This window comes from Hylobates moloch, unplaced genomic scaffold (genome assembly GCF_009828535.3).
Source record: "Hylobates moloch isolate HMO894 unplaced genomic scaffold, HMol_V3 SCAFFOLD_2, whole genome shotgun sequence".
NCBI lineage: Eukaryota > Metazoa > Chordata > Mammalia > Primates > Hylobatidae > Hylobates > Hylobates moloch.
Genome location: NW_026652277.1, coordinates 56,161,149 through 56,179,596, shown reverse-complemented (window position 1 = coordinate 56,179,596; position 18,448 = coordinate 56,161,149).

Sequence of the window (18,448 nt, the reverse complement as noted above, 5' to 3'; positions counted from 1 at the left end):
GCCGAGGCGGGTGGATTGCCTGAGCTGAGGAGTTCTAGACCAGCCTAGGCTGGTCTCAACCAAAAAGCTTGAGAATTGCCAGACTGGGTAAAACCCTGTCTCTACTAAAATACAAAAAAAAAGTAGTTGAGTGTGGCAGTGTGTGCCTGTAGTCCCAGCTACTCCGGAGGCTGTGACAGGAGAATCACTTGAACCCGGGAGGCAGAGGTTGCAGTGAGCCGAGATAGCCATTGCACTCCAGCCTGGGTGACAAAGTGAGACTCTGTCTCAAAAAAAAAAAAAAAAAAAGCTATTTATTGTCTACAGTTAATTTACTTTTCCGATTAGTGAGCCAGAATAGCCAGTAGATGTCACTCTGATTTCATTTTCAGAGATAACCTAGTGCCTTTTCAATCTCATAAATATTCCATCTAGAAGCATTTTTAAAAATCCAGTAAGTTGACAATCACATTAAAAGTTTTAGCAAAAAATAAAGAGAAAAACATTAGGGCATACTAAGAAAAATTAAAATCAAGAAATGGGAATTTTCAAAAGATCAACTTTATTTCTCCTTCAGTGCTGTTAACAAATACAATGATGTGTGTGATTGCTAAAAAGTCAAAACAGTGATTAGGAAGATGACATTTAACAGACTCTTTGGTGTAGGGATGCTAAACAAGTGGGAGAGTCAATATGACTGATATATTTTTCTGTTCTGGGGCCATATTCACAATAACAGCAATATGAGCTCAATAACTCACAGTGGGAATTTTTCGTATAGAGACAGAAAATAAAGTTGTAAGCTACGTTGGATCTATTTGTCATGAAGGGAAGAATCTGATCAAGAAAGTAGGAGTAGGCCGGGCGCGGTGGCTCACGCTTGTAATCCCAGCACTTTGGGAGGCCGAGGCGGGCGGATCACGAGGTCAGGAGATCGAGACCACGGTGAAACCCCGTCTCTACTAAAAATACAAAAAAATTAGCCGGGCGTAGTGGCGGGCGCCTGTAGTCCCAGCTACTCAGAGAGGCAACCCAGGAGGCGGAGCTTGCAGTGAGCTGAGATTGCGCCACTGCACTCCAGCCTGGGTGACAGAGCGAGACTCCGTCTCAAAAAAAGAAAGTAGGAGTAATTCTAAGTTAGAGGCACAAGGAAGGAGAGAAGTAATAGACAGAAAAACACAATGTGAAGCTTCATTTTTGGTACCGTGCTAAGCTTCTCTAAACTTTCTCCCAAACCAGGAAAAACTACAAATGGGTTTCCTTGTGTATTACTCCGAACTCTTTCAGTTGCAAGAAGCAGAAACTCAACCCCAGCCGGTTTAACGAAAAAATAAACAGGTACCTATGGGTCATAAAACTGGTAATTGTAGGAGTGGGGTGGCTTTAGGCCTGGCTCTGTCTGCTTATCGTGGCCTAAAGCCACCCCACTCCTACAATTACCAGTTTTATGACCCCATAGGAACTTGAGAGGTTAAGGGTCCTCAAGGTCAAAACCACTTTCATAATAATACAGAAGACATTATTTACCTTTTCCACTTGCTCTCTCAAAAATGTATAGTGGAATCTTCCAGTGGTTATATGCCATGTGATATTAAACAAATTGAATACAGAAGCAGATGGTAGAATCCAACCATCTTCTACTAACCCGGCCATTAAAGAGAGTTGCAAATATGTGAAACAATGCCACTCTTCTTGGTAATATTTTTTGTTTGAGACAATGTAGTTATTTTTCATAAAAATATTAATATGTTACTTTAACATATAAAGATGTATCATTATTTTTAAATGAATTAATACATAAGTATTTTAAAATGTTCTTTCCTATTTTCTACTACAGTAAATATTGATCGATACAAAGCACATAAAATTTCTTTGGAGTCTTCAATAATTTTTAAGAATGTAAGGGTTCCTGAAACCAAAAAGCTTGAGAATTGCCAGCTGAAGTAAGGTACAATTGGGCACAAGGCTCAATGGTATCACCAGAACTGTCTCCCCCTTATCATAGACTGCTTTTCTCAGAGCTGGTTTCCTTCTCACACATGTGATATCAAAGATGACTTCCAGCTGGGGTGTGGCAGCTCACACCTGTAATCTCAGCACATTGGGAGGCTGAGGCAGAAGGATCACTTGAGCCCAGGAGTTTGAGACCAGCCTGGGCAACAGAGTGAGACTCTGTCTGTACAAAACAATTTTTTAAATTAGCCGGGCATGGTGACATGTGCCTGTGGTCTCAGCTACTTGTGGGGCTGAGGTGGGAGGACTACTTGAGCCTGGGAGGTTGAGGCTACAGTAGGCCACCATCATACCCTGCATTGCAGCCTAGGTGACAAAGCAATACTCTGTCTCAATTAAAAAAAAAAAAAATAACTTCCAGCAACTCCAAAATTTTATCTACCAACCTAGCAACCCATAGGATAAAATGCCCTTTTCTGACAGCACTAGTAAAATTTCTAGTTATAACATTGGTCACACTTAAGTCTCATGTCCATCCACATATCAATCATTTGAGCCAGGGGTTGGTTGATTCCTGGGTCATTACGTCCACCCTGAAGCTGGGGACAGGGGCAGCCCACCAGCACCACAGGATCCAGGAAGAAGTGGTTCCCTAGAGAGATGCTGAGTGGGCATAAAAGAAGTCCTCTATCAGAAAGCCTGAGTCCTATGCTGTTCTCAGTTAGAATCCTAACCTTTCTTTCCACTGTCAGCATCTTGAGACAATAGGGTTGCCTTTCTCTTCTTGGGAGGAAGAGTCTGATTGCATTCCGTAATTAAGAGTTTGCATCCAAATCACATATCCTAACAGAAGTTCTCCTTATGAATTAGCAATTCTATACCAAAAGAAAGTTGTCTTTTCACCATAAACTATGCAGAACACCTGATTTAAGCTAAGATTTCATTCCTAAACGTCTGAAGATTTAAATTTCATGCCTGCCTGTGTTGCTTGCAGGATCACTCTGGTCAGATCATTTAACCTTCTGGTGGCCTCTGTGTCCTCACCTCTAAAATCAAGGGCGTGGGATGATTGTCTCTTGCAGCTTTAACATTCTTTGAATCTGGTCAACAGAAGATGGAGGAAAAAAGTTCTTCCAACCCTGGTCTATCAGCTGCTATACTGAAGGTCCACAGAATGAAGTTTTACATTTTTTTTTCAGATTACATATCAATTTCGGTTATATGTTTGTTTCTTCAATATTTTTGGTGATAATCTAAAATGGAGATTTCTCCAGTCTACAAGCACTGGGTTCATATTATCTTTTCCTTATTTCCTTTGCCTTTAGCTTCATTACTTTGTTTTTTCGTTTATTATTTTTTAAATTGACAACTAAAAATTATATATACCCGTGGTGTACCACATGATGTTTTGATATAAGTATACATTGTAAAATGGCTAAATCAAGGAATTAACCTATCTATTACTTCACATACTAATTTTTTTGTGGTGAGAGCACTTAAAATCTAATCTTAGCAATTTCCAAATATACAATACATTGTTATAATTATAATCATCATGCTGTACCATAGATCTCTTGAGCTTATGCCTCCTAACTGAAATTTTGTATAGCCGTGTTACTTTTAACATTAAATGTGGATTCTGTAAAATCCCAGTTTTTACAAAACGTATTAAAAGTAACATAATAAGAGCCTCAAAAAATAATTTTTCCAGAAAAAAGCTGTTTATTTACCTAAGACTTTTATTTAAAATACATATGTTCTTTGAAATGAAAGAAAAGCTAATGTTTCTCCACTTATTCTAACTTACAAATTAAACTGTAAAAGAAAACCACAATAGAAATTGCATAAATTACCCTTAAGAATCAGCCAATTTTTACCACATACTTTCATTTGATATACCTTAGGTTTCCTTATGTTTCCATTCACATACTACCAATACATGAGGTTTTACTCTTTTTTTTTGTCTTTGAGCCCTTCAAGTGAAGTTACCATTGAAAATCAAACAATACCTGTCCAGTGTTGTAAATTAAATATCATGTAGTTTAATATCATATACCTGCTTTTCTGTATCAGCCTTTCATTAATTATAAGTACAAACACCAAAATAATTGTTATCAAGCCCCACAGTAGTTTTTAACTTCAGTTTTCAACTTAATTCTCATTATCTCATACTTTTAAACAGAAAAAAGTTTTAGTACATATATTCCCTGGAAGTAATTCTAATCTGTTCTAATAACTAAATAGCTGAGGCTTCTGGGTTAGATATGGTTATCTTCTACTGTTCAAATTTTTAATACAAAATATGAATGTTAAATTTTATATAACATTATTACAAAATTACATTGATAACATGAAATCAGAACAACATTCTTTCCCGAGTACTTAGTACTTACCCACAAGGCATTGTAGATTTCTTTTCATTTAAAGAGTGGATAACAATCTTGGAGTAGATAACAATGAAAACCTAGAAAAAAAAACCGCCTCCTGTTTTTATTGAGTCAAAGAAGCAGAACTTTGATTGGAAAGTCCCATTTCATATATTACATTTGGTAGTATTTTCTTCTAATGAAAAAAAAAAAGCCCTTGTGCCACCATCTTGACATGTACTTAAATGTTTACCCAAATCACTTAGGCATTGCTTCTCAAACTTGGCTGCACAGCAGAATTGCCTGGAGGGTTTTTAAAAACACAAATGCCTATGTCTCACTCCCTGAAATTCTCCTTTAATTGGTACGAGGTGGGGCTATTCTAGGAACTATTTTCTATCCCTTGGTAATTAGCCATCTGTATAGATAGTATTTTTAACTTTCTACGTGTTATCAACTGTAAGACTGTTTGGATTGTCAGGTCTTTGTGGTGAGCTGAATTCTGCATGGCAGTGCTTACTGTGCAGAAAGGTTGCAATGCCTCACTTTGCCTTAATCCATGTTCCTCTAACTTCCTTACTCTTTCTCTCAAGAGGAGGCAAGTGGCTGTGGCGGCCGCAGCAGTGGCTGATCATCACTGAAAATACCAAAGAAAAGAACTGAGCTGCCTCCTTCATATTTTTTCCATTGAGGATTAATTTACCGTGCTTTTTCATTTTCTCTACATCCTGCAAAAGCTTTTTTTCTCTCCTAGGAAACAAACCATGAACTTATTGTTGAAAAAAAGAAGTAAAAAGTTTTAGCACAGCTTCTCTGTCTCTTCGGGACAAGTTAGAAAATTCTGAAGTGAGCCCAAGCATTGTAAGTGCTTTCTTTCTTTTTAAGCTACTTCTGGGGAGGGAGGAGGCTATTGTAATGGTAAATTTCGCTCCGAGAGGAAGAAAGGGTTGATAATCAATCAAAAATGAGGTATTTCTGTGAGTATTTGTAATTTTCTTACTATATTGTAAGATGCTTTTAATTTTCTCTGTAAAATAGGCAGAAATGGTTTTAGTGTGTGTATGTGCGAAATAAAAGCTCAAAAAAGCAATCTTCAGAGCGCCACTGAAGGAAGTTTTTACGAACGGAGTAGAGATGTATACCACTTGGGGGCTTCAGTGAGAACCCAGAATTCCTGGAGGAGGATTTAAACATTCAGAAATGTTGAAGTGAAAATTCCTTCTGGTTCAGCATCTTGGAGTTCAGCTTGGAAGAACATTTTATGTATGGAAGAATTTGTTTCTCCAAACCTCTTTTGGCCATTGTGTGTCCTGAAGGATGGGACAACTTGTGCTGTAGAAGCACTGCTTGCCTGAATTTGTTTCAGGCATTTTAAATTTAACTTGAGGGATCATGTGTTTGGCATGATGAGGACCACTGAAAACTTCCACAAGCCTAGTGCCACATTAAACTCTAACACGGACCCCAGGGGAAGGTACATTTATCTGGAGGCATTCCTGGAGGGAGGCGCTCCCTGGGGTTTTACTCTAAAAGGTGGCCTGGAGCACGGAGAACCATTAATCATCTCTAAGGTATGTTTCTTTTTCCAATATCGCCTTTATTCAAATTGTTTTTTTCAACTTGTCAGATTTGTCAAAAATGCAAAATAATGAGAACTGCCTTAATATAACTTAATTTGCTGTTTCATGCCTTTCTGATTATCTGGAAATATTTTGGATAGCCTGGTATTTGAAAGAAAAATGTGTCTAGCTCATTTATTCTACGAAATCCGAAGAAAAATGTGCCTATTTGGTGGATAATCTTCTCTTTTTGTGAATGAAATCACATACATCAGTTACCACATGAGCTTTTCAGTTATAAATCAGATTAAAGATTAATAACATGGTTAAGATGGTGGCATGGTATATATTTGTGCGTACAAAAATATCTGCTTTTTCTCTCTTTAACTGAAAATAGCATCTAAAAATACTTTAAATTTGCTTATAATTCTGGATAATAGATTGCATAAATACCATGTGTTGCTTTCCCCACACTCAGAAAGGAGAATTAAATCAGCTTTTCAAAACATTTCTGCCTCTCCTATTTATCTGTATATTTGAATCCCTTTTTAAACCTTAGTCGTCCTGCAGTATACCTCAATTCTTCATTTATCTTTTGGTGTGGGTAGTTATACCAATGAAATTTTTATATACTAGGGTTAATATTTCTATTTTTCTCTTAAACTACAGATTAACATTACTTGTTAAAATATTGCTTTTAAATTTTTAGAATATTTAATAGTCTGATACAATAGATTATAATGGCTTTTCACACATGTGCATTCATCAAGAAACATTTGTAATTAAGGGAGAAAAAATTTTTAGTTTGAGGGTGGGAAGAAGGTAATATGGATTGCATTTGAGCTCTGTTACCGGTTCAGGTTATTTTTCATATCCCCAGAAATAATTCCAAAAGGTTATTTTTCAAATTACTGAAGTAATTCTTACTGTGGATGAGCCAGGGAGAACTGGGTTTCACAGAGGTAAGCCACGAGACACCATTGTAAGTTGTATGACTTTTCCTTAACTTTCTTAAGTAAAACAAAAGGATGTGCATACGTGTGTGTCAGTTAGGAAGGCTTCCCTCTGTGAAAAAAATTCAAAACCGGGTTTATAGTGGCTCTCAGTAAACTGGGGTTCGTTTTCTCATATTATAAGAAGTTTGGAGATAGATTTTCCAGGCAAGGAGAGCAGCAGCTCAATAATGTGATCAAGGACCCCACTTATCTTTCCACTCTGCCATTCTTATGATATTGGCTTTGTCTTCACGGTTGAGTGATGGATCCCACAACTCCAGCATTGCATCTTCATTCCAGACAGGTTTTTGGCTTTTTGTTTCTCATTAGACATTTGCTTATGTCTCATTTACCAGGACTGTACCCTGTGCCTATCTTTAGGCCAATCACTGGCAAAAAATGCCAGCGATTAATACAGACTGATTAGGATTTCTCTCACAGCTTCTGCAGTAAGGACCTACTCTTCCTGAAGTCAAGGAATCATTGCCCACTGTTTGAATGATTTGAGTTTCTTTTTGCAGGAAGAAAGAGGGCATGGTTACTGCATAACAACGGAGAATTCTGCAATGAACATAAAAATGATCTCGGCATTTAAAAAGTCTAGTTGTACACAATTTGCCTGGCCCTTAATGATAAAATATTCTGTATCTATACACTACAGTATCTGACAGTTTGCTGTCAGAAAGGTCTAATCCCGCCACTAATGAGCCAGCTTCTCTAAGCCTCCATTTTACCTGCAGAACGGGTCTATCCTACTATCTACTTTAGTGGGTTGTGTTTAAATGCAACCATGCATTTAGCTTAGTGTGTAGTACACATAAGGAGCTCCAAAAAAACTTAGCAAAGATTACGATTATTGGTTTTCATTATTCTAGCAGACATGTGTAGGAGGAGACGGGTCTGGCTGCTGTAAACAGATCCAAAATAACAATAATATAGGAATTTATATCTCTGATATAACAATCTGAGCATAAGCCAAACCAGAAGATGGCTCTATGATGTCAGGGACCCAAGTTCCTTCTATTTTCTTACTTCCGTCTTGGAGTGATATCTCATCTTCATGGTCCAAGTGACTTGCCACCACATCTGCTTTCTAGTCAGTAAGAAGCAGGCAAGAGGGAAAAGAGAAGGCAGTCTCCTTTCTTTCAAAGATCCAATCTGGTCCAATGTGCTCTGTCCAATATGGTAGCCCACAGTCACATGTGACTATTTCTATTTCAATTAAAGGTAACTAAAATGAGGTAAAAAATTTTAAACTCTGTTTAAATGTTCCTCATTTGCACTTGTTGCATTCCAAGAGTCGCATTGTTCTGAAGCTCTTGAACATCTTCCCCCATGTTGTCTGTCTGGCAAACTCATTAAAGCTCCATTTCTTCTTCTCTCTGAGGTTTTCCTGATGTCACCCAGTTGAGTTCCGTGGTCTCCCTTCTACACTTCTATATTATGCATGTATCACATTAAATCACAAAATTTTATTTCATTGATTGCCTTCTCAGAAGTCTGTGAGCCTTTTTAGGGCAGGGACAATTTTTTTTTTCCATCTCTATTGCATCTAAATCACAGCCTAGGTACACAAATATTTGCTGAGTAAATGAAAGGGCATGGCTGTGTCTTACTCATTTTGCATTTTCAGGATCTAGCATAGTGCCTGGCACAGAGTAAGCACTCAATAACTTTTACTGAATTAATAAGCAAAAGACAAAACAGAACTGATGAGGATGCCAGGCAGACCTCCACATGGGGCATGTATTAGTTTCCTATTGCTGCTGTAACAAATTACTACAAACTTATGGCTTAAAAACAACACAACTTACAGTTCTGTAGGTGACACACCTCACACAGGTCTCACTGAGCTAAAGTCAGTGTGTCAGCAGGGCTGTGTTCCTTGCTGGAGGCTCTAGGGGAAAATGTGTTTTCTTGCCCTGTCTAGCTTCTAGAGGCTGCCCACATTCCCTGGCTCATGGTCCCCTTCCTCCACCTTCAAAGTCTGCAACAGCAGGTTGAGTCCTTCTCACCCTGCAGCTGACCTCTGACTCTGCCTCTCTCTTTCACTTTTAAGGCCTCTTGTGAGTACCTTGGACCTACCAGGATAATCCTGGATAATCTGCCTATTTTAAAATCAGCTGGTTAATAGCCTTAATTGTATTTGCAACCTTAATTCACCTTTGCTAAATAACCTGACATATTCACAGGTTTCAGGGATTAGAATGCAGACATCTTAGGGGAGACAGGGCATTATTTTGCCTACCACCAGGCATTTGAGCATTGGTAGAAGTCTATGCAATTAAGGTAGTACCAGGGATGAGACTAAAGTGAAATGTGGTGGCTGATCATGTGTATACTGATCTTCTCTCTAAGACAATGAAAGAAAATGCACATTAGCTCATACACTGCTAACCAGATGTCTACTATTCTCCCAAGTTAGGGTGACCCTCCATTGTAGGGGAAGGGAAGGGATAGTGCACATTGAGTCACACATATGAAAGGCACATACACATTATACAAGGCAGCTATAAACTGCCAGGTTATGGATGACAATATAATAAATGAAGTATCATTTTTCTTTAGATATAAATGAGGCAAGAGAATGAATGGCCGTAAAGGATCTACAAAGGGTAACAATAGAATAAATCGTTTTTGAATTGCTTTCTTTGGGATTTAATATTCTTGAAAAGGAAAGGTGGGGTTGTGGAAAGCGCCTGTGTAATCTGAGAACTTCAAAAAGAAAGGGTAACTTTGAAAAAATTGTCATTGTAAGTGGATGCTCAGGTAATTCAATAGTCCAGGAAGTTGGTGGCATGATTTTATTATGACTCACTTACTCTGTATTGTGGCTCAGAAAAGCAGTTCCACCTGCAGAAGAGATGCACCTGCTCCCAGGGCTCATAAGCCAAGTAACAACAATAGACAACAACAGCAGCAGCTGCTGGTACTTATTTAGTGTTTATGATGTTCCAGGCTCTATTCCAAGAGATCTACATGTGTTCACCCATTTAATTTCCACAACTTCACGGAGAGGGTAACACTCTTATCCCAATGTTATATGTGGGACATGCACCCAGAATTAATTTGAGTAACTTGCTGAAGCTCTCATAGCTACTAAGTGATGCAGTCAGGATTTGAACTCATGCATTCTGGTTCCAGAGTCCATGTGCTTCACACCCTATGCCATCCAGTCTCCATTGCCTACTGAACATTTGGCTCTCTGTAGATTCTACAGCTATTATCTGAGTGAAATATGGGATTGATATTTCATTATATAAGTTTTTAAATCTATTTGGGGAAATTTTTTAAAAAAAATACGTAGTCCAATAAGGTTCCATAAAATAGGTCTGACTACTGCTCAGTCAACCCCTTTAAGTAGTTCAAGACCCATAAACCAAGGGGACACCTGCTGTTCTTGGCAAGTATACTCATGGTGTCTCCACCTGTAGAGGCATTTCTTTGTGCTTTTCAAACGTGGACTTCAGAATTTAAAGGTAGGCCACTGCCCTGGTCTCTTTTGTCTCTTACATCATCAACACTCAGCAATGTGCTGGTCAAAGCACTCCTCCATCAGTGCTTATATTTCTGGTTTCTACTCCCCTGGAAGGTATCTGTGCTCTAGCTGGACTATCTCTGTGCCATCTCATTATAAATCTTGCTGGTTCCATCTTCTACACTGTCACCCCTCCTTCTCCAAAACTGCTTCCTCCACCTGTAATATCACCACCCTTTTCCTATCAGTCCAAATCTTAGCTTCCTTGTCCACCAAGACTTCACTCACTGACTCTATTTCATCAACAGCTTTCCATTCTTTATCTATGGAGGTGAGGGGGAGGTGCTTAAGCCTCATTTTACCAGTTCTTCAGCCACAGTCCTGGGTTCAATTTGAAATGGATTTTTGGGCAGTTCCCCAAGACTTGGATCTGGTTGAGGACCCAAAGTCATCTTTTTCGTCTCCTTCCAACTACCACATTAGATCAGCTTGCTATTCTCACCTCTTAAAATAGCCAATCCTTTCTGACTTTTTCCCTTTCTTGCTTTTTCCTTTGACATCCTTTGCCCCTCCTGCTAGGGTAGCCTCATCTTTCTGCTGCTCTTCAGCTACTTTGTTTCTTCCCTCATTGTTCAGTCTATCTTTGTCCTGCCTTTGCATTCATTCTTCTTTCCTCTTATCTCCCCAGTGGCTTTATTTTTTATTTTTATTTTATTATTTTTTTTGAGATGGAGTTTCGCTCTTGTTGCCCAAGCTGGAGTGCAATGGCATGATCTCGGCTGACCGCAACCTCCGCCTCCTGGGTTCAAGCGATTCTCCTGCCTCAGCCTCCTGAGTAGCTGGGATTACAGGCATGCGCCACCACACCCGGTTAATTTTGTATTTTTAGTAGAGATGGGGTTTCTCCACATTGGTCAGGCTGGTCTCGAACTCCCAACCTCAGGTGATCTGCCCACCTCGGCCTCCCAAAATTCCGAGATTACAGATGTGAGCCACCCCACCCGGCTTCCCAGTGGCTTTTTATTATACAGGTATGTAAAGGTCCTATAAAGGTAGTTGTTTGCATTTGGCATCCTGCCAATAAATTGTACTCGTTAAGGCCAGATGGGTTTTACTCATGCTGTATATCCTTCTTTATCATTTACACATAGCAAATGCTCAATAAATGTTAAATGACTTATAGGATTGTACAGCTTTAGGAAATATTAGCAATCATGTAATAACTTTCTTCGTACACAGAGAGAAAACTGAGACGCAAAAAAGTTTACTTATTTGCCAAGATGGTTTCAGTCTTAGCAAATTGAGAGTATGTGTGTATCTGTGTGTATGTAAAGCCCCAGCTAGTAAGGAAGTAATTGCTTTCTCTGATTGTACCCTTTATACTTTTCTTTTCTTTTTTTTTTTTTTTGAGATAGAGTCTCGCTCTGTTGCCCAGGCTGGAGTGCAGTGGCATGATCTCGGCTCACTGCAAGCTCCGCCTCCTGGGTTCACACCATTCTCCTGCCTCAGCCTCCCGAGTAGCTGGGACTACAGGCACCCGCCACCATGCCCGGCTAAGTTTTTGTATTTTTAGTAGAGTCAGGGTTTCACCATGTTAGCCAGGATGGTCTCGATCTCCTGACCTTGTGATCTGCCCGCCTCAGCCTCCCAAAGTGCTGGGATTACAGGTGTGAGCCACTGCACCCGGCCCCGCCCTTTATACTTTTCTATGAATCCTAGCTCCCCTGTTAGACTGTTACCTTCCAGAAGCTAAAGACCCTTCATTGATTCCTTTTCTCTCTCTCTCTCCCTTTCCCTTCTTCCTTTTCTTTTTATTATTCATGGTGCTTAAACTGTGCATAACAATTATGAAAATGAAAATGTGAATGAATAAAGAGGAAGATAAGTACTAGAGAGGATATTCTTACAAATCTTTGTTAGAAGCTATCTAGGCCAGTGTGCACATAGGTTACTAGAAAAAATCTGTTTAAAAACATAAGGCAAGCAGGTTAAGTTGGGCTCAGTCTGACCATGTCTTTCATATGCACATTTGTAATGTTTGGTAAATGTCTGTTGAATTGAATTAGATTGAGAAAAAAGGGAAACTCATGTTTTTCTTTAACTTTTAAACCTTTAAAAATTAACCAAATTTTAGTTAAAGTCTTATGTGTTTTTAGACACAAATTAATTTTGATATTTCCTATCAATGTTGCTGGAAATAACTTATTCAAGTAGCATGCTGACATGCTGTACCAAATGGGTCTTAGCATCAGTAAGAACTCTGCTTTCTTTCACAGCTAATAGATTCCCAAGGCTTTGCCTCCTATGCAGGGGACACAATTTAATTTAAGAAATATTCATCTCATTTTAGTGAGCCCACAGTGTGATTGGAGAGGCATAATGAGAGACTTTCTATCAATTTTTGAAAAAACAAAACCTCAAAGGACATGCTGGATCTTAACTAATCCATAGACAGACTCTTCCACATCTCTCCCTTTGATGTAGTTCCAAACAGTGAACATCTTATCCAAAGGGCCGCAGTGCAGAGTCCTTGTTCTCCGACTTGGTTCATCCCAGGAGTCCATCCATCTCTTGTGCTCTGACATCCCAGGCATTTCTCAATGAAACAAAATGAGGCGAAGATTCTCTACTAAATCTAAGCACTGTTTCTCCCCCTCTTCTAATGACTTTCTCCACAAAGGCTACATTGGTACACTGTGGATCTTGATTTGTAGAATGGAAGTGATTCTTTTCTGCCTTCAGAGGAAACTTTCCTGACTTGGCAGACCGATGTGCAGAACACTCTGTCCTGGGCATCTGAACCTGAATTTGCACTTATGTCAACTACATTTTTTCATTCCTCAATATCTATTTGTTTTCTTCTCCATTTTCAGCTGTATTTTTTTCTTGGAGATTTATGAGATTATTTAATTTTTTTTTTTTTTTTTTGAGACAAGGCTTCATTCTGTTAGCCAGGCTAGAGTGCAGTGGCATGATCACAAGCTCATTGCAGCCTTGACCTCCCTGGGCTCAGGTGATCTTCTCACCTCAGCCTCCCAAGTAGCTGGGATTAAAGGTGCACGCCACCACACCCGGCTAATTTTTGTAGAGGTGGGGTTTTGCTATGTTTCCCAGGCTGGTCTCAAACTCCTGAGCTCAAGTGATCTGCCCGCCTCAACCTCCCTAAGTGCTGAGATTGCAGGAGTGATCCACCATGCCTGGCCTAAACCTTTATTTTTGAATGCTCCTTGGTGCATGTATATTAATTTATATTTGTAATTTCTATGTTATATATATGTATATATGAATGTGTGTATATATATATATATATATATATATATATTTTTTTTTTTTTTTTTCATTTTAAGTGAGGTTTTCCGGCATAGAAAAAAGCTTACATCCCAGACAATATAGGGCTCTGAGTGGAAATAAACAAGTTTTATTTCTACCCTAGCTTTTACTGGCTATGTGACCATGGCAAGTAACAGCCTTCTTGAACCTCAGTTTCCAGTTTCCTCATCTTTCTTTCTTTTTTTTTTTTTTTTGAGACAGAGTCTTGCTCTGTCACCCAGGCTGGAGTGCAATGGCACGATGATCTTGGCTCACTGCAACCTCCACCTCTCAGGTTCAAGCGATTCTCCTGCCTCAGCCTCCCAAGTAGCTGGGACTGCAGGCATGGGCCACTATGCCTGGCTAATTTTTGTATTTTTAGTAGAGATGGGGTTTCGCCATATTGGTCAGGCTGGTCTTGAACTCCTGACTTCATGATCCGCCCACCTTGGCCTCCCAAAGTACTGGGATTACAGGCATAAGCCACCGCGCCCGGCCAGTTTTCTCATCTTTCAAAGGCACCAGGCATGGTGGCTCACTTCTGTAATCCTAGCACTTTGGGAGGATGAGTCAGGTGGATCATTTGAGTCCAGGAGTTCAAGATCAACTTGGGCAACATGGCAAAACCCTGTCTCTACAAAAAATACAAAAATTTTCCAGGCATAATGATGCATTCCTGTGGTCCCAGCTACTCAGGAGGCTGAGGTGGGAAGATCGCTTGAGCCCAGGAGGTGGAGGTTACGGTGAGCCAAGATTATGCTACTGCACTGTAGCCAGGTGACAGAGCCAGACAGTGTCTCAAAAAAAAAAAAAAAGGAACATTCTTACCTACTGAAGTTGTTATAAGTATCCAACATAGTATAAGCTATGCAATAGTGCTTTGTAGGTATCCAGCATAGGTAGGCAACTCATATGCCAAAGATGATACTTGGCTGATTTTCTGTATCATGGCCAGCAGTTGCTACCTCACACTGAAACGCTGAACAGATTATTCCCTGCCATCATAGAGCTTATATTCCAACAGAAGGGGACTGGCAATAAACATGTTTGTATATGCTAATTTCAGGGTGTGGTAAGTATTATTAAGAAAAAAAATCCCAATACGCTATGTTCCAGAGTGATGGTGTCTGTGAGGTAGAGGTATGCCACATGGTGATTAGAGAAGGGTTTTCTGAGGAGATGACATTTGAGCCAAGACCTAATAAGAAATAAGAAGCCAGACATCTAAAGAGGTTTATAAGTCGAGCTGAGGTAGGAGAGTCTTAGAAAGTTCTAGAAACAAAAAGAAAGTCAGTGTTATTGGAGTACAGTAAGCGAGAGAGTAGTATGAGAAATGGAAAGGTAGGTCAAGGTCAGATCACATAAGGCCTTGCAGGCTGTAGAAAGGACCTTGGACTGGATCTAAGTGCAGGGTGTGAGAGTAGATCGCACCAAGAGACTTTCTGTATTCATGGTGAAATGGACAGACCCATGGCAGGTACTTAAACCCTGGTAGGTTTTTAGTACTGGCTCTTAAAGCCACCTTCTTCCTCCCTCTCATGTACATTTCTAAGGCACTTCCTGGGTCTACAACAGGACAGGGCTTTCCAAAAGACAACTGTTAACCAAAAGACAACTGTCAACATCATTGTAACTTAGGGAATGATGCACAAAGAAACAGTAAATACTGTCTTTGATGTTGGGAGAGTTTTCCCCCTGCACCCCATAACTCTTGATCTCTTGGGTTATTTTTCACTCTCAATTGACAAGACTTCCTGGGTTGCTTTTATCACTGTACTATGAGTAACTTGACTGAGGTCCTGCTCTGTAACAGGCATGCTAGCTCATGTAAGCATTACAAAACTCTGGGAAGTCCTACTATTATTTCCATTTTATAGATGGAGAGACTGGACTCTTGCTGAAGGTCATAAAACTACTAAGGTACACATCTAAGACCTTTTTAACTTTCAGCCCGAAAAATTTCTTTCAAAGTAAAAACTGCATTGTCACTTTGTGATACCAAAGAACCCTTCCATCTATGTTACCCCATATCTTGATCAACTGGTAAAAAAAAAAAAAAAAAAAAAAGTGGAATGCATGAACTGTGTGTAACCATCAGACAACTTGGTGGCATCCTTAAGGTGCCCTGCTCAGTGAAATAGGGGGCACATCTACTTCTATTAACACTGGGAGTTCAACTGGGCTCTCTGCATCTTCCCAGGTGCTGCTTCCTGCCGCTTTTTACTTCTGCCAGACTCTGACCACTCTGGTTGTTTGGGCGGGGTATATCCCAACACATGGATAGGCCATGACAAAACCTCAACCCCCAAAGCCTGGTACTCAAGGAGAAACACTAGACAAACATTAGATGGTTTAAAGCTAACAGGGACTGAAACCAGTTAAAAGAGGGAATCAGACATGAGTTGCAAACTGATAGAACAATGCTCTGCTGGGGCACATTAGGTTCATGCCTCCCGACATGCTGATGAGCCCCAGTTATGAGCTGGGCACCACAACTGATGGTCTTTTATGAAGGAGTGCTCATTACACCAAACTTTATCTCATTTTGTTTGTCCCTTTCTAGCCCTTGCTTAGTTCACAATGTAGTACATCTGCTCTGCTCATCCAGCTTCATCTACTGCTGAGTTGGCTGTGTCCACACTCAATCTGTCTGCTCTGGTTTCATGATGGTCACTAGCATTCACTTCCCCTGCAAGGTCTACTTTCTGGGTTTCCTAATAGTACACTCTCTTGGCACGATCCTGGGAACTCCACATAACAGTTGTTACCCTCAAAGCCATTGCTACCGGCTAGGGTCTTGGCCCAGTTGGCCTCATCTCTCACTCATTCTTGGTTCCTGGAAACCTGGTACAGACAAATCCTAGCATTCTAAAGATCTCAAAATTTAAAAATCATTGTGACATAAATTTGAAGTCAAAACCCAGGCAATTTAAGTGGAAATAAGCATTCTTCAGGTTAGTCAAAGTGCCTAGCACTTTGTATATTAAAGTGTATCCTGAGCCACACATTTGCTAGAAGGTAAGAAGAAAAATTGGACTCTAGAATCAATTGCCTTTCTCTTTTCCTTTGAAAAGTTAAAATTTTTAATGAAAGAAGTTGTATGGGTACAATGTAAGCTTTTATCATCTTGCATGTGTCCTCTGAGAGGTTCACATTTTTGAGGCCTTGTCTCATGGAAACTGGGAAATGAGCTTCTGGAATTCAGACCCAGGATCTGGCTGCATTCCAGAAATAAATATACATATTGGGTGTTGAGATAGATAATTAAAAGAATAGGAGAGTGTGCAAACTTTTGAGAATCAGAAGGCAGAAAATAGACTCTTTTCTCTCATGCCTTGCTTTTGCTTTTGTTTATTTTTTATATTTTTACTTTTGAGTATCAGCTAGTGAGTAGCAGGGCAAAAACAAGGCAGCCATTGATCTAAGTGTAAGACAGCAGGAGGAAGGTTAAGAGAATGAGTGTTATTCTTTAGGACTACATTCATAGTTGCATGGCGGTGCTCTTGGCTCGAAGTCTACAATTAAATCAGTTGTTGGCACTCCCTTGAAAGCATTACTATCAGAGTTTCCCCTACATATGTAAGTCAATAAATTTGACCTTTAAGAAGGACAGTTGGTGTAGACCCCCTCCAGTGGGCCAACACATATTGCAAATTTCTGAACTCAGGCACTGCAAAATACTACTGCCACCTTGCTTCTTTAACAGAGAAGGCAAAATAAACAGAGGAGGATTCTGTGGTATAAAAAGAAAAAAATACATTATTTATATTTAAATAAATAAAATTATTTATAGAGCATTATTTATATGTGTCAGTCTCTGCTGTGGGTCAGGTACTATGTTAGATTCTTTTATTTATTATTTTGTGGAATGAGATTTGTTTTTATATACGAGCAAAGAGGTTTTTCATAAAAGATGGAGCCAAGATTTAAAGCTAACTCATTTCATTCCTTATCATATTTAGTTAACACATCATTTATTGAGTGCCTAAAATCTGACGGCACTAGGAAACAACAGAAGATGAGGTCGCTGCACCCTAAAGGAGCATGTTCTCTTTTTTTCTTCTTATACCACTGCAACTGACCCGTCCACATCTCCTCACCTTCATTTCTGCACGCATTGGCTGGACTTCCAGCTGTCAGCATCTGCAATTCTTTGCTTGAAGCCCTTTGCCACGGTAATGACACCAAGAGCAACCCTCCATGACCACCTGGAGTTGGTACGTAAGCAGCTTAGTTCTTTCGTCTCTCAGGTGGAATGACTCTAAGGTGTATCCACTAGCACCTAGAATTTCTTCAGAATCCAACTCCAGTTGCCCACAGTTGTAGCTGGCTTGATCAAACATCTATGTCAGCTGCCTTCCCTTTTCTACCTCATGTTCCCACTTCCCTGTCAGCTTTCTTTACCCCCAGGTAAACTACTTGCATTTGAAGTCTTGTCTCAGGGTCTGTTTCTGAGGAAATCCAAACTAAGACGACCACCATTTAGAGAATGCTTACTAAGGGATAGCCAGACTCTAAAGACTAATGTAGATCTATCAGTTTCCAAAATCTGTGATCTTTGGACCATTGCACTGTACTATGGAATTCAAGCGGAAGGAATCCCATAGAATCTTACACCTAATCTTTTCTTGGGTGCTAAGAAAAGTGGAAATCCATCCCCAGACAGGATATTTTGTAGTTCTCCCTTTCGGCCTTCACTCTCTCACGGGATGGGTGTGTCTTCTCCTTCTCCGTGGAATTGACTGAAAAGTCTCATTCTGCTTTTATCATCACTTCATTTCTCCGAATGAATCAAGCATTTCTGAATGA